A 24,022-nucleotide genomic window follows, 5' to 3' on the forward strand; every position below is an offset into this window, starting at 1 on the left:
ACACAGGTTCATGACAGACCTGTGGCCTGTTTGGGGGAAGAACAAGAGGTTCACACTGGTTTAATGCAGAATCCATGAGGAGAGAGGGTGACGGGGGGCATCTGTGGGTGTGGATGCAGGAGTGATGATCAGTTTAAGGATTTATGCAATTGGCTGGGGAGAACCTTCTATTAGTTACAACTTAAATTTTCTATATCTTACGGTACAGATATTTTCTATATCTATGTCTTCTCTTATGTTGACATTTTTCAAGACACTTGCAGATCCAGAGAAAGGCTGCTCCCTGAGGCCTGGATGATTCCTGGGGGTGGTGGATGGCTTGCCTGGAGCTCACCTTCCATGGGCAGACTGGCTGATCCAAGGCTGGGCCCCTATCTGCCTCCTTATCTAACTCACACACTAAGCCAATATTTTCCCTGCTTTAAATCAACCGAGGGCCAGGAAGGAGACAACTAGAGGCAGCCCCTATGCTCCAAAGCCCTCCAGACTTATTCAAACTAGCCAATCCTAAATTGTTTACTCCACCCTACCTGGCCTTTCTCACAGAAACCCCAATAACATCTCTGGTCTCGGCTTCTCCCTCACCCGTCCTTTTCCTCTCACCCAAACTTGGTGCTTCTGCAGTTCTGTGTGGCTTGGTGAGTCTCCTTCTCTTGTGAAATGTTAAATAATAAGTTTTTCTTTCAGTGGCATTGACCCGGCTGTGATGGCAGTCAGTTACCTCTGTAAATTAAAATCCCCTAGGGATAATTTTATTTATTTATCTATTTATCTATTTAGTTAGTTAGTTAGATAGATAGATAGTTTGAGACAAGGTCGCTCTCTATTGCCCAGCTTGGAGTGCAGTGGTGCAGTCTCGGCTTTCTGCGGCCTTGACTGTCTGTGCTCAAGTGATCCTCCTCCTGCAGCCTCTCAAGTAGCTGGGACTACAGGCACACTTTCTGTAGAGATGGAGTCTTGCTACGTTGCCCAGGCTGGTCTTGAATTCCTAAGCTCAAGCGTTCCTCCCACCTTAGCCTCCTATAGTGCTGGGATTACAGGTATGAGCCACTGCACCCAGCGGGTATAATTTTAATATGAGCTTGGACACAGTTTCAGATTGGAAAACAGGGTCAAGTGTGTGATCAATCCTATATTGTAAAAAGATAACTTACAGCAAATGGAGGCTAGACAGAAAGGAGACAAAATCACCACCGAATATCTAGTTGCGGATACTCTAGTAGATACCTTAACTGGTGATGCCACTAAAGAAAGCAAGAAACACAGGATAACGTGCACATTTGGGAGACGGAAATCATGATTCTGTTTAGGATGGGGAAATATCCTAGTCACAGGGAACTTCTGAGCCACCCGGAATGCAAGCAGAGGAAAAGAGCGGGTCAGCCTGCCCCGAATGTCCTGGGTGGCAGCCAGGAGAGAGAGAGCCTTGAGACTGCTCTGGGGTCATGGTTTCCCATCTCTGATGTGTTGCATGGATCATATTTTCACTCTCACACCTAAGGTAGCATGTTGTTCCTAAGGCCCTGAGCAAATATATAATGAATGCATATGTTGCCCAGGTCTTGAATCTTGCCCTCTTTTCTTTGGCTAGCTACAGATAATTCTAATCATGTAGGCCTCACGAGGCAAACTGTCTATTTTTCTTATGTTGGTGATGTCCCAGGCTCTTGATTTTAAATTTTAGTAGACGTCAACTTGAGCCATTGAGAATTATGTAATTGATTTCATTTTGCTTCTGCTTCCATTACGGTTTTTAATTGATACTGGTTAACACAACAACTGATGCAGAATAGAGTGGGCAGTTACTCGGGCCCTCAGGGGCTCCCGGTTCGTCCGTGTGAGCTATCCGGCTTAAAGAGCTAATAATAGTGTGCGGATACATTCTGTCCACAGAGGGTGTGGTGGGTGCCAGAAATCAGAAAAGCTGTTTTGTGGCAATAGTGTCCCCAGCAGCTTGGTCTTGGTTTCTGTACTCATGAATGGACTTTTCATGAAAAATGGTCAAATGAGATATATATTCCTGTTGGTCAAGCTTATCACTATAAAAACAAAACCACTAAAAGAGCAGTGTCTGGAAAATGGATTTTGTTTGCACGTCATTCAACAGATGCTAGAAGATGACTTTGCCTGAACGATATCATTTTCAGAAAGCTTTATCATTAGTGACTAAAAAGTCACACCAACTGTATTGATGGTATATTTCATCCCTCACTCCATTTATCATAGCAACTTGTTTTTACAGTAAATGATATATGTGGATAAATATATATAATATGAATATTTCAAACGTCAGTGTTTTGCAGGGATAAATTTTTAGTAAATGGAAGTAGATATACCTTGACATTTACAGAAAAGGGCACAAGAAGTCTATATATGGAGGACCGAGTTTTGAATAGTGACATTCACTTTAAACTCATTCATTGTGTAGTTACTGAGTACACGCTGAGTGTGAGGTCCTTGCTAGACTTGGGGTAGAAAGTTGAGAAAGACAGAGTTGCTTTTTATTGACAGGCAGCCTACATTCTAGAGAAGAGGCAGAGAGAAACACAAGTTACATAGTGAATTATTTAGTTACACTGTGGTCACTGCTATGCAGATGAAGTCCAGAGCACTACGAGATTATGTGATGTGACTGAGACAGTGCATGTGCGACACACTCAGATCCTCCTTCACTGGGGAAATGAAATGGTTGGATTGGTGAAGAAATTATTCTCTAAGGAAATGCAGTTGCAATTGAGACCTGAAAGATTAACTAGTTGTCAAGCAGGATGAAGGAAGAGCCTGAGGCAGGAAGGAGCCCAGCAAAATGAAGTGCAGAGGCTGGGGCCTCCGGAGTGCAGACTCACTGGAAGGTGCTTAGGGGTATGGCAGAGGGCCCTGGCCTCATGTTTGCCAGAGCCTCAAATTTAGACTCTTTTAACATTTATTTTTATTTATCTATTTTTTTAGAGACAGGTCTTGCTCTGTCACCCAGGCTGGAGCGCAGTGGCAGAATCACCGCTCGCTGCAACCTCGACCTCCTAGGTTCGAGTGATCTTCCTGCCTCAGCCTCCTGAGTAGCTGGGACTACAGGCATGCACCATCATGTCTGGCTAATTTTTAAGTTTTGGTAGAAACAGGGTCTTGTTTTGTTTCCCAGGCTGGTCTAGAACTCGTGGCCTGAAGCAATCCTCCTACTTTGTGTCAAGCGCCTCCGTGTGAAGAGACCACCAAACAGGCTTTGTGTGGGCAACATGGCTGTTTATTTCACCTGGGTGCAGGCGGGCTGAGTCCAAAAAGAGTCAGTGACGGGAGATAAGGGTGGGGCCGTTTTATAGGATTTGGGTAGGAAAAGGAAAATTACAGTCAAAGGGAGGTTGTTCTCTGGCGGGCAGGAGTGGGGGTCACAAGGTGCTCAGTGGGGGAGCTTTTTGAGCCAGGATGAGCCAGGAAAAGGAATTTCACAAGATAATATCATCGCTTAAGGCAAGGACCAGCCATTTTCACTTCTTTTGTGGTGGAATGTCATCAGTTAAGGTGAGGCAGGGCATTTGCACTTCTTTTGTGATTCTTAGGTTACTTCAGGCCATCTGGGAGTATATACATGCAAGTCACAGGGGATGAGATGGCTTGGCTTGGGCTCAGAGGCCTGACACTTTGGTCTCCCAAAGTGCTGGTATTACAGATGTCAGCCACTGCACCCAGGCTTACTTAAACTCTTGACTGATCTCCAGTTGAGGTTGTATATTCAGTCATTGACTGTTGAATTTTTAAAGCATTAATTTATTAAATAAATATTTTAAAACATGTAACAGTTTTTGAATCTCTGTTTTGGCATTTTTATGTTTATCTCTTTGTTGTTGTTTTCTGTTAGAGGTATCAGAAACTCTATGTGGCTCAGGTCCCTCTTGCCTCAGAGGATCTCTGCCAGGGCTAGATGGGTGTGAGTTCACGCAGGGTCTTGTTGGCTGTGTGAAGGATTCTGATTCAATTCTCCAGGGCAGTAGGAGCCTCAGCCGGGCTTCAGTCCATACCTGAGGAATACTATGCCCATTTGTTCCCTTTAATCACCTCCTTTGTTCCCGTTAATCGCTTATTTGATCTCACCTCTCCCTGGCAAGGAAGGTATTTCTAGCTTTATTTTACAAATAGGAAAACCAAGGCTAAGAACATCCCCAGCTCACACTGCTAGGCAATGGTCACAACACTCAGGCCCTCTCCACTGCCTCACAGCCACCTCACTGCACGGTGGATTTGAAGACGTCTGAACAACCCTGGGAAGGAAGGAAAGAAGGGAGTGCTTTGGACTGAATTGTGTTGCCCCCACCTCCCCTAAAATTCATATGTTCAAACCCCAAACCCCTGTGCCTCAGAATGAGACTGTACTTGGAGATAGGGTCTTTACAGAGATGATTAAGGTAAAATGAAGTCATATAGGTCAGCCCTAATCCAACGTAACTGGTGTCCTTGCAGGAAGAGGACATTGAGACTCAGACAGATGTGAACAGAGGGAAGACCATGTGGAGACACAGGGAGGAGATGGTCACCTACAGGCAAGATGAGAGGCCTCAGGAGGAACCAACCCCGCCAACACCATGCTCTTGGACTTACAGCCTCCAGAGCTATGAGACCATAAATTTTTGTTGTTTAAGTCACTCAGTATGTGATACTTTGTTACGGCAACCAGAGCTGACTAAGAGGGAGTTTGTTATTGTCTCACATGTCCCTGTGAAGAGACCCCCAAACAGGCTTTGTGTGAGCAACAAGGCTGTTTGTTTCACCTGGGTGCAGGCGGGCTGAGTCCAAAACAGGAGTCAGCAAAGGGTGGTGGGATTATCCTTAGTTCTTACAGGTTTTGGGATAGGCAGTGGAGTTAAGAGCAATGTTTTGGGGGCAGGGGGTGGATCTCACAAAGTACATTCTCAAGGGTGGGGAGAATTACAAAGAACCTTCTTAAGGGTGAGTGAGATTACAAAGTATGTTGATCAGTTAGGGTGGGGCAGAAACAAGTTACAATGGTGGAATGTTATCAGTTAAGGCTATTTTCACTTCTTTTGTGGATCTACGGTTGCTTCAGGCCATCTGGATGTATAGGTGCAGGTCACAGGGGATATGATGGCTTAGCTTGTGCTCAGAGGCCTGACAGTTATCATTTTTTTGCTTCTTCACTGTGGCTTTGTGGTTGATACTGTTCTCCCTCCACAGGTGCCCATGGCCCTGGCAGGTTCCCCAATATGATATTCCATTGGCTATAGATTGTGTTTCCCACACCTGGCCTCCTCCCACAGTTAAAAATTGTTATCACTTTAATCCTCAAAGTCTTGCCTTCCTAGTATATGATGATGTCTAGTAAAAGATTAAGCCATTTAAGCTAAATCCTGCTAATAGTCAATGTTACCCATCCAAGTTGAGGTGAAGCCTTAACTCAATTACAGACAGTGAGAATGTTAAGACATAATTAAAGTTCTTAAGGTGGAGTGCAAGTCTTAAGAATTTCAGGCACTAGAGGTTAATCAGAAGAGAAATTTCTGATGAAGGGAAGCTGTCAGCATCTTTTGAATCATCTTCCAATGTTCATCTATAAGGCTGACTCCACTGAAAGGAATATTTTGGCAGATGGAGGGGTTGAGAAGCTCTGTGTAAATTTATTCTCATTTACAATCTCATGCCTTGTTTGTCTTCACTAATTGAATCAATATTTCCTGTGTATTTTTTCCCCTTAAAAAAAATAACAAAACCACAGTACTAGCATAATGCCTTTAGGCACTTGTATTTTGCCTTCCGAAGACTTTTTAGTGTTGTAATTCCCTCAGCCATTCTGTAACTCTTTATTAAGTTTTAATGTGGTTTAAACTCTCCATCTGTAGACAATATATTATTTTCCTCCTTTTTGCCAGCAGGTCTAATATGTCCCTGTAGTATGTTTTAGAGCTCCTTCTGGTGGTTTAAAGCTATTATGACACATCCATCTGTAGCGTCTGTATCCATTCAGTCTCAGAGCGATGGCCGGGACCTGTTCATCAAAACAAAATAATAGAAGTTATGTTTCCAATACAATGCAACAGAATAATGTTCAGATTTACAAATTTAGCATAATTACTCGATTTGTGGCTGTCAGAAAAAGGACAGGAGAGTTTTGGGGAGGTAGGTTACAACCACTGTAGTAAATGGACATTCTGCTACATGTAACATATTCTAAAGGATGCATTTAATATTCCTATTGTTGGCTGAATTTGGCCAATTTTTGGTACAGAAACGAAGAAGGAGCTTTGGTTTTTGTGTTATATTTTTGCTCATATTAATATCATTTTTGAGAACAGGTGTATGAGTGTGGGGCAATAGGACTAATTATTAGATCCTGTCAAGACTTTTATTTGTTTCTTTTTAAGATGGAATGTGAGGCCGGGCGCGGTGGCTCAAGCCTGTAATCCCAGCACTTTGGGAGATGGGCGGATCACAAGGTCAGGAGATCGAGACCATCCTGGCTAACATGGTGAAACCCCGTCTCTACTAAAAATACAAAAAACTAGCCGGGCGAGGTGGCGGGCGCCTGTACTCCCAGCTACTCGAGAGGCTGAGGCAGGAGAATGGCGTGGACCTGGGAGGCGGAGCTTGCAGTGAGCTGAGATCCGGCCACTGCACTCTGGCCTGGGCGACAGAGCAAGACTCCGTCTCAAAAAAAAAAAAAAAAAAAAAAAAAAAAAAAAAAAAAAAGATGGAATGTGGCTCTGTCACCCAGGCTGGAGTGCAGGGGCGTGGTCTCAGCTGACTGCAACCTCTGCCTCCTGTGTTCAAGCGATTCCCTTGCCTCAGCTTCCCAAGTAGCTGGGACTACAAGTGCCCACCACCACACCCAGCCCATTTTTTATAGTTTTGCTAGAGATGGGGTTTCACCGTATTGTCCAGGCTGGTCTCAAACTCCTGACCTCAAGTGATCTGCTCCCATCGGCCTCCCAAAGTGCTGGGATCCAGCCTCCTGTTAAGACTTTTTATTACCTGGTGGTTGAAACATTGGTAAAAAGAGCTCAGTGACCTAAGTTCACCATTGCCATTCACCTCACGATCTAGCTTTCTGTGCCTTCTCAATATATATATGGTGATAAAAAGCACATAGCATAAAATTTACCATCTTAACCATTTTGAAGTTTGTGTTTAATATCTGTGCCTTTCTGACTTTGCATTTTTTAAATATCTGCTCAATCATGCCCTTCTTTTTATACATCATGGTATTTATAAATTAAAACATAAGCACTTGCTATAGTCTAAAGCTTTGTGTCCTCCCAAAATTTACAAACATTTACAAGCATGTAAATGATTTCATATGTTGAAATCCCAACCCGGAAGGTGATGGTATTAGGAGATGATTAGATCATGAGGATGGAGACTTCATGAATGGGATTAAGGCCCATATAAAAGAGGTCCCAGAGAACTGTCTTGCTTCTTCTACCATGTGAGGATACAGAGAATAGGCTTCTATGAATCAGGAAGCAGGCCCTCACCAGACACAGAATCTCCTGGCACCTTGATCTTGGACTTCCCAGCCTCCAGAATTGTGAGGAATAAATTGTTGTTGTTTATAAGCTACCCAGTCCATGGGTTATAGAATCCTGAGTAGGCTAAGACAGTACAGGCATTGAAATGAAATAAAACATATTAAGGATTAAAATGACAAATTGCTCTAAATTAGGAAATGCGACCAGAAAACCACATGAATAACTTACCAACAATAGCAACAACAAAATTAGATATGTATCAAAATGAGTGTTTTCCTTTTCAAAGTCACAATATTGGCAAGTTGAACACTTCCTAGAAAGATTTTATCTAAAACAGTGACTTTGCCTTGTGAACATATAGAATCTTAGGTATATTAGTTGTGTTGCAAAATCATCTTCTAAAGTAGATTTGAGGAAATGTGATTAATAAAATAGATATGCTGAGTAATATACAGTTAGGTACAAAATAAAACTACACTGTTAATTAATGTCTTTTCCTATATAACATGTAAATGAATTTTCTGGGCAATTCCAAAGGAGAAAATATAAAAATATCTTGAGAAACAGCAGCATTTTTGGAATAAAGGAAAAAATATTTGCAATCCAATTAGAGGTTACAAAGCATTTCAACTTATATTTTCTCACCTGATTTCCATTACAAGCTGAAAGAATAGATGAAATAGATATTATTATAAACTGTTCCTGCCCCCAACTTGCAGATGAGAAAATAGAGACTTGGGAAAGTGAAGTGACTCATTCAAGATGGTATAGCATTTGATATGGGAGCAATAAATCTGGGCCTAGACAACAAAACCCATGTTCGGCTCCACCACAACCCTTCAGTGAATAGCTCTTCTGAGGACATTTTTTTGAGACATAACTTACGATTTTTTTGTTTTATAAAGAAAACAGATACCTCTTATCATCAGCCTATAAATCTTGTAACATTAAAACAATTAGGATGGGGAAAAAATTGAAAAATATTTCTACAAAAATGTTAACAGTCAAGTGGTAGCATGGTTTTGTTTTTTTCTTAAAACAATAAACATATACTCATTGATAATCAGAAAAAGGTGTTATTTATAAAATGATTTTTAAAATAACTAATTGCTGAGTTCACAATTTGCAGTTTCTTTAAAGAAATTTTACGAGCCACTTGGGAGGCTGAGGTGGGAGAATCACTTGAGCCCAGGAGTTTGAGGCTACAGTGAGCTATGATCACAACATTGAACTTCAGCCTGGGTAACAGGGAGAGAAAGAAAGAAAGAGAGAGAGAGAGAGAGAGAGAGAGAGAGACAAAGAGAAAGAAAGAAATGAAAGGAAGGAAGGAAGGAAGGAAGGGAAGGAAGGAAGGAGATTGAGAGAAAGAGAGACACACAGAGAAAGAAAGAAATAAAAGAAAGAAAGAAACAAAGAAAGAAAAAAAGGAGGAAGGAAGAAAGAGAAAGAAAGAAAAAAGAAAGAAAGGAGAAAGAGAAGAAAGTAGGAAGGCAGGCAGGTAGGCAGGCAGGAAGAAAGGAGAAAGAAAGTTTCCCATTTAGAACTTTACTTTTCAGGCCGGGCGCGGTGGCTCAAGCCTGTAATCCCAGCACTTTGGGAGGCCGAGACGGGCGGATCACGAGGCCAGGAGATCGAGAGACAATCCCGGCTAACACGGTGAAACCCCGTCTCTACTAAAAAATACAAAAAAACTAGCCGGGCGAGGTGGCGGGCGCCTGTAGTCCCAGCTACTCGGGAGGCTGAGGCAGGAGAACGGCATAAACCCGGGAGGCGGAGCTTGCAGTGAGCTGAGATCCGGCCACTGCACTCCAGCCTGGGTGACAGAGCAAGACTCCGTCTCAAAAAAAAAAAGAACTTTACTTTTCAGTTGAAGAGCTACAATTTCACTTCACTTGAAGAGCTACAATCAGTAATTTTTGAGCTATGGATAATTTATTGAAAATGTTCATATTAATAAGAAAAATTATTCTTAACTTTTTACTGAATAAAAACATATGATGAGGTTAGACTTTTTGAGATATTTGATCTATTATTTTAATCTCTTTGAAATTTTAATAAAAACTGTGAACTCTTTTACCAGGGAAATGTATGTGCTCTCAAAATTTTGTCTGTAGTTTTAGGGAGTTTTCTGAACGCCATTCATAGGTCCTACATTACCTATTCCAGTTACTTTTTTTTCCTGAGACTTTGCTTTTTCAACCAAAAAGTTTATTTTTATTTATTTATTTATTTATTTATTTTGAGACGGAGTCTTGCTCTGTCGCCCAGGCTGGAGTGCAGTGGCCGGATCTCAGCTCACTGCAAGCTCCGCCTCCCGGGTCCACGCCATTCTCCTGCCTCAGCCTCCCGTTGCTGGGACTACAGGCACCCGCCATCTTGCCCGGCTATTTTTTTGTATTTTTTAGTAGAGACGGGGTTTCACCGGGTTAGCCAGGATGGTCTCGATCTCCTGACCTCGTGATCCACCTGTCTCGGCCTCCCAAAGTGCTGGGATTACAGGCTTGAGCCACCGCGCCCGGCCAAAAAGTTTATTTTTTATGTATCAGAATTATAACATCATAATTGGTAAAGCTAAATTAATACTCTGTACAAGTTTTAGAAAACATTTTTTATTCTCTCTTTGTAAATAATTTCCTGAATGTGTTAAGGTCTTCTTAAAAACCCTATGCAATTTATATACTAAATTTCCTCCCTCTTCCCCTCCCTGCCTCATTTCTCTCCATCTTTCCAAAAACGATTTAAGGCAGTTTAGAGAGAAGTGCATTAGGTAAGACAAGAAAAGGAAAGATAACCAGTGAGTTAATTTGAGCAAAAAGATTGTTTCTTTTGCTGTGAATAAGCTTTTCAGTTTAACATAGTCTCATAGGTCCATTTTTATTTTCATTGTCTGTTCTTTTGATGTCCTAGTTATAAAATTTTTGCCAAGACCAAGCTGACGTCTTCGTAGAAATTAACAGGCAAAGCCAGCTGTGGTGGCTCACTCCTATAATCCCAGCACTTTGGACCACCAAGGCAGGAAGTTCCCTTGAGCCCAGGAATTTGAGACCAGCCTGGACAATGTAAGGAGGCACCATCTCTACAAAAAATGAAAAATAGACAGGTGTGGTGCTGTGCACTTGTGGTCCCAGCTACTTAAGAGGCTGAGGCGGGAGGATCACCTGAGCTCAGAAGATTGAGACCGCAGTGCGCCATGATTGCACCACCGAATTCCAGCCTGGATGACAGAGTAAGACCCCTTCTCAAAAAAAAAGAAATTAACAGGCGAATTCTAAAATTCACATAGAACTTCAAGGAACCCAGAATAGCCAAATAATCTTTAAAAAAAGAATAAAGTATGATAACTCACATTTCTCTATTTTAAAACTTACTATTATATAAAACAATGGTAACCAAGGGAGTGTGGTACCAGCTCATAAGAACCCTCAGAGAAACATTTCCTCTAGACTTAATGCCAGAAATAAATGTGCTTCTTCTAAGAACTGATTAGCACTTATCTTGTGATCACTGACTCACTTATACATCACATTTCCTTCTCTGTGTTGATCAGAGTGCTATAGGTGGGCCACTTCTAGACCCTCAAAGCATACGTGGCTTCATTTCAGTCTCTCTACTACCCTTATTCTCTTTTTGCTCAAATTAACTCACTTAGTTATCTTTGTGTTTACTGCATGGGAATTTTTAAAGACACTGTTTAGTCCACTGCTCCTTCCCTACTCATAAGTGGGCAAATAACATGAATATACATTTCCCAAAAAAGATACAAATGGCTTATGTAAAAGGTTTATGCAAAAATGCTGAACATTATTAATCATCAGAAAAATGTAAATCAAAACTACAGTGAGATATCATCTTACCTCAGAATGGCTATAATAACAAGAGAAAAGTTAACAGATGTTGGTGACAATATGGAGAAAAGGGAACTCTTATACACTGGTGGTGGAAATGTAAATTAGTACAGCCACTATGGTCAACAGTATGGAGATTTTACAAAACACCAAAAATAAGACTACCATAGAATCCAGCAATCCCTCTACTGTGTATTTATACAAAGGCAAAGAAATTAGTATATGTCAAAGGGATACCTACACTCCCATTTTTATTGCAGCACTATTCATAATACTCAAGATATGGAATTAAGCTAAGTGTCCATCAACAGATGAATGGATTAACAAAATGTGGTGGCCGGGCGCGGTGGCTCAAGCCTGTAATCCCAGCACTTTGGGAGGCCGAGACGGGCGGATCACGAGTTCAGGAGATCGAGACCATCCTGGCTAACACGGTGAAACCCCGTCTCTACTAAAATACAAAAAAAATTGGCCGGGCGAGGTGGCGGGCGCCTGTACTCCCAGCTACTCGGGAGGCTGAGGCAGGAGAATGGCGTGAACCCGGGAGGCGGGGCTTGCAGTGAGCTGAGATCCGGCCATTGCACTCCAGCCTGGGCAACAGAGCTAGACTCCGTCTCAAAAAAAAAAAAAAAAAAACAAAATGTGGTGTATATACCCATTTGAATACTATTTGGTCATAACAAAGAATTAAATCATATCATTTGCTGCCATATGGATGGAACTGGAGGTCATTATGTTAAGTGAAATAAGCCAGGCACCATCAGACAAATATCTCATGTTCTCACTCATATGTGGGAGCTAAAAACTTAGTCTCATGGACGTAGAGAGTAGAATGATATATTTCAGTGTAAAAGCGGTGAGGGGATAAAGAGAGGTTGATTGATGTATACAAATATACAGTTTATGAGAGGAATTTTTTTGTAGATATGGATTCTGGCTATGTTGTCCAGGATTGTCTCAAATTCCTGGCCTCAAGCTATCCTCCCACTGTAGCCTTCTCAGGCGCTGGAATTACAGGTGTAAGCCACCACATATGGCCAAGGAGGAATAATTTATAATGTTTAATAGCAGAATGGAGTAACTATTGTTAACAGCAATGTATTGTATATTTCAAAACACCTATAAAAGAACAACCGACACATAGAAATGATAAATATCTGAAGTGATGGACATCTCAAATGCCCTGACTTGATCATTACAAAGTCTATGCATGTAGCAAAATATCACATATACCCCATAAATATGTACAAATATTTGAATTAATAAAAAAAAGAGTGCTAGGGAAGGAATAAGTAAAGGTAAAATTTAAAAACATCTCTTATTCTTAATTGACCTAAAAGTTAATTGTTTATGCAAAGTAATGATTAACTGACTGGGTGAAGATCCCATAGGAATAGAATGAAATAAATGCTAGCAATGTCAAAATGGATGGGATGGTGTATTAGTCTGTCCTCACACTGCTATAAAGAACTTCTCGAGACTGGGTAATTTATAAATAAAAGAGGTTTAATTGACTCACAGTTCTGCATGGCTGGGGAAGCCTCAGGAAACTTACAATCATGGCAGAAAGTGAAGGAGAAGCAAGGACCTTCTTCACATGGTGGCAGCAGAGAGAAGGGCAAGCAGAGGAAATGCCAGACACTTATAAGACCGTCAGAACTCGTTTTATAGAGAACTCACTCACTATCATAAGAATAGCATGGGAGAAACCACCCCCATGATCCAATCACATCAGACCAGGTCTCTCTCTCAACACCTGGGGATTACAATTCAAGATGAGATTTGGTTGGGCACAAAGCCTAACCATATCAGATGGGAATTGGGAATATTCTGTCATATGTCTGTAACACACATGAAGTAGAATAGTGTCATTTGAAAGTGGACTTAGATAATTATGAAGGGGTGGCCTGCCCCTCCACACCTGTGGGTGTTTCTCGTAAGGTGGAACGAGAGACTTGAGAAAAGAAATAAGACACAGAGACAAAGTATAGAGAAAGAAAAGCGGGGGCCCAGGGGACCGGCGCTCAGCTTACAGAGGACCCACGCCGGCCCGGTCTCTGAGTTCCCTTAGTATTTATTGATAATTATCTTTACCATCTTAAAGACAGGGGAGTGGCAGGACAATAGGATCAAAGAAAAAAGAGGAAATCGGCAGTAAGACATATGAACAAAAACCTCTGTGACATGAATAAGTTCAAAGGACAATGCTGTGCCTTGAGATGCATATGCAAACATCTCCATAAACCTTTTGGCAGCATAGTTTCAGTCTATCACATGGGGAGAAACCTTAGACAATACCTAGCTTATCTAGGAACAAAGTCACACCCTGCACGCCCAAAATCCATTAAACCTTGAGTTACCACAGCACATGTCTCTTGCAAGGACAAGGTTGGGGGTAGGGTCACAGATTAACAGCATCTCAAATACAGAACAAAATGGAGTCTCTTATGTCTACTTCTTTCTGTATAGACACAGTAACAGGCTGATCTCTCTTCCTTTTCCCCACAAATTAAAATGTATATTTTAAACTCTTGAAGAACCATTAAGTAAAATTTTAAAAGAAATGTCATTTATACACTAAAGGAGAAGACAAAATGAGGTTATATAAAATACTCAAACTTTGAAAAGGAAACAAAGGCAAAACAGAAACAAAGAGCAAATGCAAACTTCAGATCAATGAAAATTATCATGAATAAAAAGGGGCATTACATAATGCTACAGGGATCTGTTCCCCAAGAAGACATAGTAATTCTAAACATGTATGCACCTAACAAAAAAGCATCAAAATACATAAGTCAAAGACTAATAACAGTGAAAGCAGAAATAGAGAAAGCCATTATTATAGCTGAATACTTCAACAGTCCTCTGTCAGTACTTAATAAATCAAGCAGGCAGGAAATCAGTAATGACACAGATGAACTAAAAAGCTCTATCAATCAAAATGATCTGACATTTATAGGCTAATTCATCCAACAAACTACAGAACACACATTCTTCTCAAGTTCACATAGGGCATTCATCAAGATAGAGCACATAAACTACACTTTAAGAAATTTAAAATAATAGAAATCATACAAAGTATATTCTCAGACCATAATATAATTAAGTTGGATGTCATTAACAGAAAGATAGCTAAAAACTCCCGGAATAAACAGCACACTTCTACATAACATTGGACAAAGAAGAAAAGTTTCAGAGGTCTTTAAATATTTTGAACCAAACAAAAATGAGAAATTTGTGGGATGCAATGAAAGTAGTACTTAAAGATAAATTTATGGCATTAAATATAGTACGTCACAATGTGTTTAATGAAGCCCTTATGTTTAGATATTTCGATTTTTTATTTTTAAAATTATTTCAAGCATGCAGCACTGCTACATTAAACAAGGTGAATCTTTTTTTTTTTTTTGAAGTGGAGTCTCGCTGTCTTGCCCACGCTGGAGTGCAGTGGCCGGATCTCAGCTCACTGCAAGCTCTGCCTCCTGGGTTCACGCCATTCTCCTGCCTCAGCCTCCCGAGTAGCTGGGACTACAGGCGCCCACCACCTCGCCCGGCTAGTTTTTTGTATTTTTTAGTAGAGACGGGGTTTCACTGTGTTAGCCAGGATAGTCTCGATCTCCTGACCTCGTGATCCACCCGTCTCGGCCTCCCAAAGTGCTGGGATTACAGGCTTGAGCCACTGCGCCCAGCCAACAAGGTGAATCTTAATTAATGAGATTTTTAAGAAAAATATATAAAAGTATAATTGCTGATTATGCATATTTTTACGTTTTCAAAATATATTACTAAGTTATCTCAAAGAAATAATGTTGCGGTTTACATTTGTATCAGAAATACATCCTGTCAAGATCAAGTATTAATTTGTCTTGAGCTTATTTTAGCTAAAATTTGCATTTCTTAGATTATATGTGCATTCATACAAGGGACACTTCCAAAATACAGTAGCACAGATTTAATTTGGACAATGCAAAGTCATTATAGCATAATCCCTATGTCAATGTGGTCCTAGCATCATATATTGGCAGTTGTCCTTTTAGTTGCTTAAAACCCTTTGTTATCATCACAAGTTTCCTGTTAGAACTCTTCTACCTATCTTTCATAAAATTGTTGGACTATAATACAAACTGTACTGATAATTGTGAGGCCTTTCATAATATTAACAGACTTCCATTAATTTTTAGTTGCACACTAATATTTTTCTTTAGTAGTAGTTTTCTATTGCTACATGAAAAATTACTCTCAAAATTTAATGGTTTTAAACAACATTTTGTCTCACTGTTTCTGAAGTTCAAGAATGTGGCAAAAGCTTTACTGTGTGTTCCTAGCTCAGGGTCTCTCATGAAGCTGCAGTCAATCTGTTAGCTTGAGATGCTGTGGGGCTTTTTTGTGTGTTGTTTGAAGGCTCAACTGGGCCTGGAGTGTCCATTTTCAAAAAGGCCCACAAACATTGCTATTGGCTGGAGTCTTCAGTTTCTCTTTGGCTGTTGGCTGGAAGTCTTATTTCCTTGTTACATGGACCTCTTCATGAGGCTATCATATTGTTCTCAAGACATGGCAGCTAGATCTTTCCAGAGAGAGTAGGGGGAGGTGGAGGAAGGGTGGAAGGAAAGAGAGAGAGAGAGAAATGAAATGAAAGCTTTAATCTTTTATAATGTAATCTCAGAAATATATAACATCACTGTGTCACAAGCTGTTGGTCACATACCAACCTGAATTTGATATAGTAGGGAACTACACAAGGTTGTGAACATGAGACAGGCATTATTAGGGGCCATTGTGGCAGGCAGAATCATGATCCTCCCACCAATATATCATGTCCTAATCCTTGGAACCTGTGAATATTACTTTATATGCCAAAGTCTTTGCAGATGTAATTAAGTAAAGGGTCTTGAGATGGGGAAATTATTCTGGACATTCCAAGTGAATGACATTCCTAAATACAATCACAAGTGTCCTTGTAATAGGATAAGGGCCTAGTATCCAGGATATAAAAATAACTTTTGCAACTCAATGATAAAAAGATAAATAACCCAAAGGAAAAAAAAATGGACAAAGGAAACTAACAGACATATCTCTAAGAAAGATATATAAATGGCCAATAAGCACATGAAAAGATGCACAATATCATTAATCAGGGAAGTGCAAATCAAACACACAAGTCCAAGTTACACTTACCAGAACAGCTAGAATTAAAAAGCCAGCTAATGGCCGGGCGCAGTGGCTCACGCCTGTAATCCCAGCACTTTGGGAGGCCGAGGTGGGCGGATGACTAGGTCAGGAGATCGAGACCATCCTGCCTAACACAGTGAAATCCCTTCTCTACTAAAAATACAAAAAAAAATTAGCCAGGTGTGGTGGCATGCGCCTGTAGTCCCAACTATTCGGGAGGCTGAGCCAGGAGAATGGCATGAACCCGGGAGGCAGAGTTTGCAGTGAGCCGAGATCGCGACACTGCACTCCAGGCTGGGTGACACAGCCAGATTCTGTCAAAAACAAAACAAAACAAAACAAAAAACAGCTAATAACAAATACTAGTGAGGATGTGGTGAAATTGGAATCCACCGTACACTACTGGTGGGAATGTAAAATGATGCAGTCACTTTGGAAACCGTCTGGGGATTTCTCAAATGATTAAATGTAGAACTATTATATGATATAGAAATCCATTCCCAGGTATACACCTAAGATAAATGAAAACATATGTCCATACTGAAGCTTATATATAAATGTTTATAGCAGCATTATTTATAGTAGCCCAGGGTGGAAATAACCCAAATGTCCATCAACTGATGAATGAATAAACACAATATGCATACAATAGAATGTTATTCATTCATGAAAAATGATGTATACATGCTACAACATACATGAACCCGAAAACTGAAAGCAACCCTTCACAAAAGACCATATATTATGTGATTCCATTCATAAGAAATGTCTAGAAAGGGGAAATCTATAGGACAGAAAGTAGATTCGTGGTTGTCTAGGGCTGGTGGGGAGAGGGAGGATATGAGTCTGGGGTATGATAGCTAAAGTGCGTGGGATTTGTTTTTGGTGTAATAAAAATTTTCTAAAATTGACTGTGGTGATGCTTGCATATATCTGTAAATATACTAAAAATCATTGAAGTGTACAGTTTAAATAGATTAATTGCAAAGTGTGTGAACTCTATCTCAATAAAGCTGTGAAGCAAAGGATGAGAGTGATGACATCCATGCTTTTTATACGTAGGAGCTGAAATCAGAAGTGGTCCATTATGACACAGTATGAATTACTCTTTAGTTAATAAAAATAATTTTTTTTTTTTTTTTTTTTTTTTTTTTTTGAGACGGAGTCTCGCTCTGTCGCCCAGGCTGGAGTGCAGTGGCGCGATCTCGGCTCACTGCAAGCTCTACCTCCCGGGTTCACGCCATTCTCCCGCCTCAGCCTCCGAGTAGCTGGGACTACAGGCGCCCGCCACCACGCCCGGCTAGTTTTTTTTGTATTTTTAGTAGAGACGGGGTTTCACCATGTTAGCCAGGATGGTCTCGATCTCCTGACCTCGTGATCCACCCGCCTCGGCCTCCCAAAGTGCTGGGATTACAGGCTTGAGCCACCGCGCCCGGCCAAAAATAATTTTTGTAGATGAATATTTATTTATACTGGATTATGTTTATAATATCTTGTTAAGCAAAATGATCTATAAATCAATATGTATGTTTCTAGCTTGGCAAAAAGATATTTCTATACAGATGCTCCTCAACTTATGATGGGGTTATGTCCTGATAAATCTATCATAAGTTGAGAATATCATAAGTCAAAAATGTATTTAGCACACTTAATCTACCAAATATCATGGTTTAGCCTGTCCTACCTTAAATGTGCTCAGAATACTTACATTAGCCTACAGTTGGGTAAAATAATCTAACACAAAGCCTATTTTATAATAAAGTATTGAATATCTCATGTAATTTATTGAATACTGTGCTCAAAGTGAAAACAAAATGGTTGTATGGGTACTCAAAGTAAGCGTCTAGTGAATGCATGTCTCTTTCACACCGTCATAAAGTTTAAAAATTATAAGTTGAACCATTGTAAGTTGAGGACCACCTGTATATAGAAAAATATATGTAAGGATAGTTGTTAAAAGTGGTTATTGGTCAGGTGCGGTGGCTCATGCCTGTAATCCCAGCACTCGGGGAAGCAGTGGTAGGGGGATCACTTGGGCCCAGGAGGTCAAGACCAGCCTGTGGAACATAGGGAGATCCTGTTTCTACTAAAAATAAAAAATTGAAATTAAAAATACAACATTAGTCAAGCATGGTGGCACACGCCTGTGGTCCAAGCTACTTGGGGGGCTGAGGTGGGAGGCTCACTTGAACCTGGGAGGTTGTGCCTGCACTGAGCTATGGTTGTGCCACTACACAACCTATGGGACAGAGTGAGATTCTGTCTCAAAAGAAAACCCCCTAAAATACAACAAAAACGAACAGCAAAAACAAAGGTTATCCTTGTTGGTGATAGTTTGGATATTTTAATTTTTCTTTTTCTGCATATTTATATTGTCCCTAGTGAATTAATCTACTTAATACTGTGAAAAATATTTAAAAATTATTTTGTACCTCCTATAACACAATCAAAATCCCAAGGAATGTGGCTGCAGCACTGTATCTTGAAAAATTCTTTAAGAAATTTTAAACAAGCATCAACCGTTTCATAAAGAAATAATTTCAGCTCGGGCGTGGCGGTTAAGCCTGTAATCCCAGCACTTTGGGAGGCCAATGGGAGTAGATCACCTGAGGTCTGAGATTCAGGACCAGCCTGGGCAATGTGGTGAAACCCTGTCTCTACTAAAGATATAAAAATCAGCCAGGCATGGTGGTGCATGCTTGTAATCCCAGCTACTCAGGGGGCTGAAGCAGGAGAATCCCTTGAACCCAGGCGACAGAGGTTGCAGTGATCCGAGATGATGCCACTGTGCTCCAACCTGGGTGACAGAGTGAGACTCCATCTCAAAAAAAAAAAAAAAAAAAAAAATCCAATAAAAGAGTCATAAAATCCTTATCTTTGAGCATGCCTTCCAAGATTAACAGGCTGGGGAATGTATACTCTGGTAAATGGACAGGGTAATTTACAGAATAGGACATAGTAAGATTAAAGTCATCCAATGTTAAGTAATATTTATGAAAAGCACAACATTGACTTTGAAATAGCACATTGACTTTGATATAGTTTAGCCAAAAGCTTTGTTTTTAATAACAATTAGATGTTTTAAAAAAGGTCACTCCTAGATTGAGACAGTAAAACCTTTTTGCTATTGTGTATTTATTGTATTTGTGTATCTTTTATCTTTTCTAAATGAGAGTGTTAGGTGATAGAGTGGAGGAAGGAATACATTAGTTCATCCAAAAATGCCATTAAACCTTTAAAGGACATTCAAAGGAGAAAGAAAAAAAAATACTGCGTATCCTGATGTCTGTGTCTGTATATATTAGATCTATTTACAAATCTCTTAAACATCATTTCATTCATATACAGATATATTATACTAGAGTATGTCTAGGTTTCTTGAAATTACCACTTATGTCATCAAAATTTTTTTACTACTTATTCCAATCACAGGAACATATTTAGAGTCTGAAATTGAAAGGTTTTTTTTTTTTTTTTTTTTTTTTTTTTGAGACGGAGTCTTGCTGTGTCGCCCAGGCTGGAGTGCAGTGGCCGGATCTCAGCTCACTGCAAGCTCTGCCTCCCGGGTTTTTACGCCATTCTCCTGCCTCAGCCTCCCGAGTAGCCGGGACTACAGGCACCCGCCACCTCGCCCGGCTAGTTTTTTGTATTTTTTAGTAGAGACGGGGTTTCACCGTGTTAGCCAGGATGGTGTCGAACTCCTGACCTCGTGATCCGCCCGTCTCGGCCTCCCAAAGTGCTGGGATTACAGGCTTGAGCCACCGCGCCCGGCCGAAAGGTTTTTTTTTAATCATATAAGTATAACATTATTTCCTTTTACTTCAAGTGCTTCCATTTATAAGATAATTTATCTGTTTGTAGATAAATTTGGGAAATGGATACTCATTTCTCCAAACTCATAGGCTGAAACCTAACCATCAATGTGATGATACTAGAAGGTGGGGCCTTTGGGAGGTGATTAGGCCATGAGGGCAGAGTCCTAATGAATGAGATTACTGCCTTTATAAACGAGGCCCCAGAAAGCTACCTTGCTTCTTCTACCATGTAAAGATACAGTGAGAATATGCCCCCTATGAACAAGAAAATTGGCCCTCACTAGATACTGAATCCGCTGGCACCTTGGTCTTGGACTTTCTGTCTTCCAGAACTGTGAGAAATAAATTTTGCTATTTATAAGCTGCCCAGTTTACAGTATTTTTTTATAGGGGCCTGAATGGACTAAGACAGTCATCCTATGTGTAAGGATATTGCTTAGTGTCACAAATGAAATACTATATTTTCTATGGATTTCAAGTTATTTGGGCTATTTCTCTGTAAGTATACTGAATGTGAACTTTTCAAACAGGCAGAAATGCTAATGGGCATAGAGAAAATAAAAATCAGGAAGTAAATCAATCATAATATATTACTTAGTGTTTATCACACACCTACCAAGTACCAGGCACTATTAGGAACATTGCAGACACTATCTTTTTTTTTTTTTTTTTTTTGATACGGAGTCTTGCTCTGTTGCTCAGGCTAGAGTGCAGTGACATGATGTTGGCTCACTGAAACCTTGGCTTCCTGGGTTCAAGCAATTCTCCTGCCTCAGCCTCCCGAGTAGCTGGGATTACAGGTGTGGACCACCACACCCAGCTAATTTTTGTATTTTTAGTAGAGATGGGTTTCACCATGCTGGCCAGGCTGGTCTTGAACTCCTGACCTCAGGTCATCTGCCTGCCTTGGCCTCCCAAAGTGGTGGGATTACAGGCATGAGCCACCGTGCCTGGTCGACACTATCTTTTTTAATCCACACATCAGCTAGTGAAGTAGGAAACTAAGGCTCAGAGAGTTTACACATGTTGTTTAATGTTGTTTAATGTCACCAAATACCTAGTAAGTGACAAAGTCAGGTTTGAGCCAGGAGTATCCATTTCCCAAATCTAAGGTTTTTCTATAATACCCAAAGAATAAAGGGATATCTTTCTGATGACATTTTAGCCCTGGCTGATTTATAGGTATAGCACTTGCACTAATGTTGAACATTTAGTTAAGAACTTGATTGCTGGAGTGGTACTTACTACATGTGTAATCTTGGGCAAGTCACTTCGGCGTACTCCAGGTTCCTCCTCTGGAGATAGGGTAGCAATATTATTGACCTCATAAGGTTGTTCTGAAGAGCAAATGTAAATTACTATACATAAAGTCTTGGCACTACTAAATACTTTTTAGCTCTTATTATGTTGATGAGAAAATTGTCCTGTTGAATCTGTAAAATAAGGTCACATCCCTGTGGTTATGCTGTTGTGTCTCTTGAAGGGAAAAAAAATAGTAATTGACAGCTATCCTAGGAATTAAAATATCCTGGACAGAAAGTGAAGCCTTGGAGGTAGACAGGAGATGGGAAAGTCACATTCTTCTCTTCGGACATCTCTTTCAGACGTGGACTCTGGGCATCTGGCTGTCATTAAGGGCATTCTTGAGAAACAGGGGCACCTGCCTCATGGAGGCAAACAGCAGACACAGCAGCACGGGTGCAATCATGATGGGGGCCCCAGGACTGGGGTCTTGTGCTGGTGGGCGCAGAGGGCAGCCACATCCTGTGGGCCATTGCACGTTGCACTCTAACCTATCACTGCCTTTCTTCTGTTAGTCTCAGGACCTGAATCAGAACTGATCCACTATTTCAGTCTAGTCTCAGCTCTGCTGTGGGAGATTAAGGAATGTGTGTGCGCTCATACTGAGGCTGGAGTGGGAAAAGGCAAGAGCAAATACAGTGGTAGCAAGGTAAAGTTAACAAAAAGTCTGAAGGAACAGGTGAGTCAGAAATTATTGTGATTGTGTCCAATTGCCCCTCTCCATGTTCATGGATTTTCCCTTCATTGCTCACCTTGGAGGAAATCTGTAGGTTTCCTCACACACATCACACTGTGAAAATTTGATACTGTATGGATTTTTTACTAACACCTGTAGAAGCTAGTTTTAAGCACAATTGAACATGACAAGATGGGCAATAGAACACCCTATTTTCACTTCCAAATACCTACAAAAATATAAATTTTAACATTAAAAATACATTTTAATAAAATTGTTGAGGTTAAAAATACTGGTTTAATAGTTTCAATTGTTATATGTATAAAATTATTTTCTGCATATATTTGAACTTTATTGAAACTGATAGCCAAATATGTAAGGCTGGTTTTCAACTCCAAGTTTGTTTATGATACAGACAGATCATACTAAAGTGAATCTATGAGCTCTATTTCATTCTGTCCATTCACTCATTCACTTCTTCAACAAATACATGCGGCCCTCCAGTTATAAATCAGGGATTGTTATAAGAGTAGGGGACACAAAGCTGAACCCTATCCTTTGGAAGACATACACATAATGAGGAAGATGAATACAAAATAAATTAAATCATGGTGTGTAAGTGTTAAGATGAGGCAGGATAATGCTTTAGGACATTAAGAGTTCTAATTCTCTAGAATAAACACAAGACTCCAAACATTTAGATTCCTTCAACTAGGAATTGGTTAGATATTGGACATATTCCAAAAGACAAAGGTCCAATATTACAACCCTTAGGGAAATCCTAATATTATTCCCATTTGACTTATGATGTCAAATTTGGTTTATGATGTACTAATTTGTACATGATCACACAACTAGTGAGCAGCAAAAACCGGATTTCAATTCACTTATGTTTGACTCCAGAGCCCAGATACTTGACCACTGTGCTACACTAAATGACTGATGTTACTAACCTAGTTGTCTATAGTTTGGCTGTGTTATTTGGAAAAAAGATCATTCATTTGTGCCTCATTTGTAAAATGGGTTCCTTATTATAGGACTGTACTGACAAGTAGCTACTGTTGATCCCTTCAAAATTGTAATCTTAGATGGCATTAATGACAAAATTAAATGTAAAATAGGACAAGTACTTTAGAAATATCAGGCATAGTAGGCTGTTTAAGATGGTCTCACTGATCACACTTCTTGGTAACTAGGCCATTCTATAATTCCCTCCTCTAGAGTATGGGATAGTGCTAGTAACTCAATTCAAATACATGGAACATAGTAGAGTGACTCTTGACATAAATAAACAATTGAATAAATAAACAAATCAGGAATAAGAGGAAGGTCTTCCTTGAAAGAGAATTCTAACATAAAACTTTAAAAGAAAAGTGGGAAATAGAAAATCACTATTAGGCAAATACTGTAGTAATAAATGTTGCAGACAATATCTACTTACAGAGGCTAAATTTGGTGGCCAAAAGTTTAAGAAAAAATAGGCTTTGCCTATTCTCAAGTTATCTCTTCCAAGACGTGTGTCTACTTTAGAGCGAGAGAGAGAGCAGCTCTACAGTAGAGAAACCCAGAAAACACAAACTTAACCAAGTGATCGAGGTAAACATAACCAGGAACGAGACATACTAGCACACTGATATGATACACTAAGGAGGACACAACATAACTTTTAGTAGTGTTTTGGCCCAAAATGCCCAACCTCATTCTAATAATGAGAAAACATGAGATAAACCCAAATTGAAGGAC

This window comes from Macaca fascicularis, chromosome 8 (assembly GCF_037993035.2).
Source record: "Macaca fascicularis isolate 582-1 chromosome 8, T2T-MFA8v1.1".
NCBI lineage: Eukaryota > Metazoa > Chordata > Mammalia > Primates > Cercopithecidae > Macaca > Macaca fascicularis.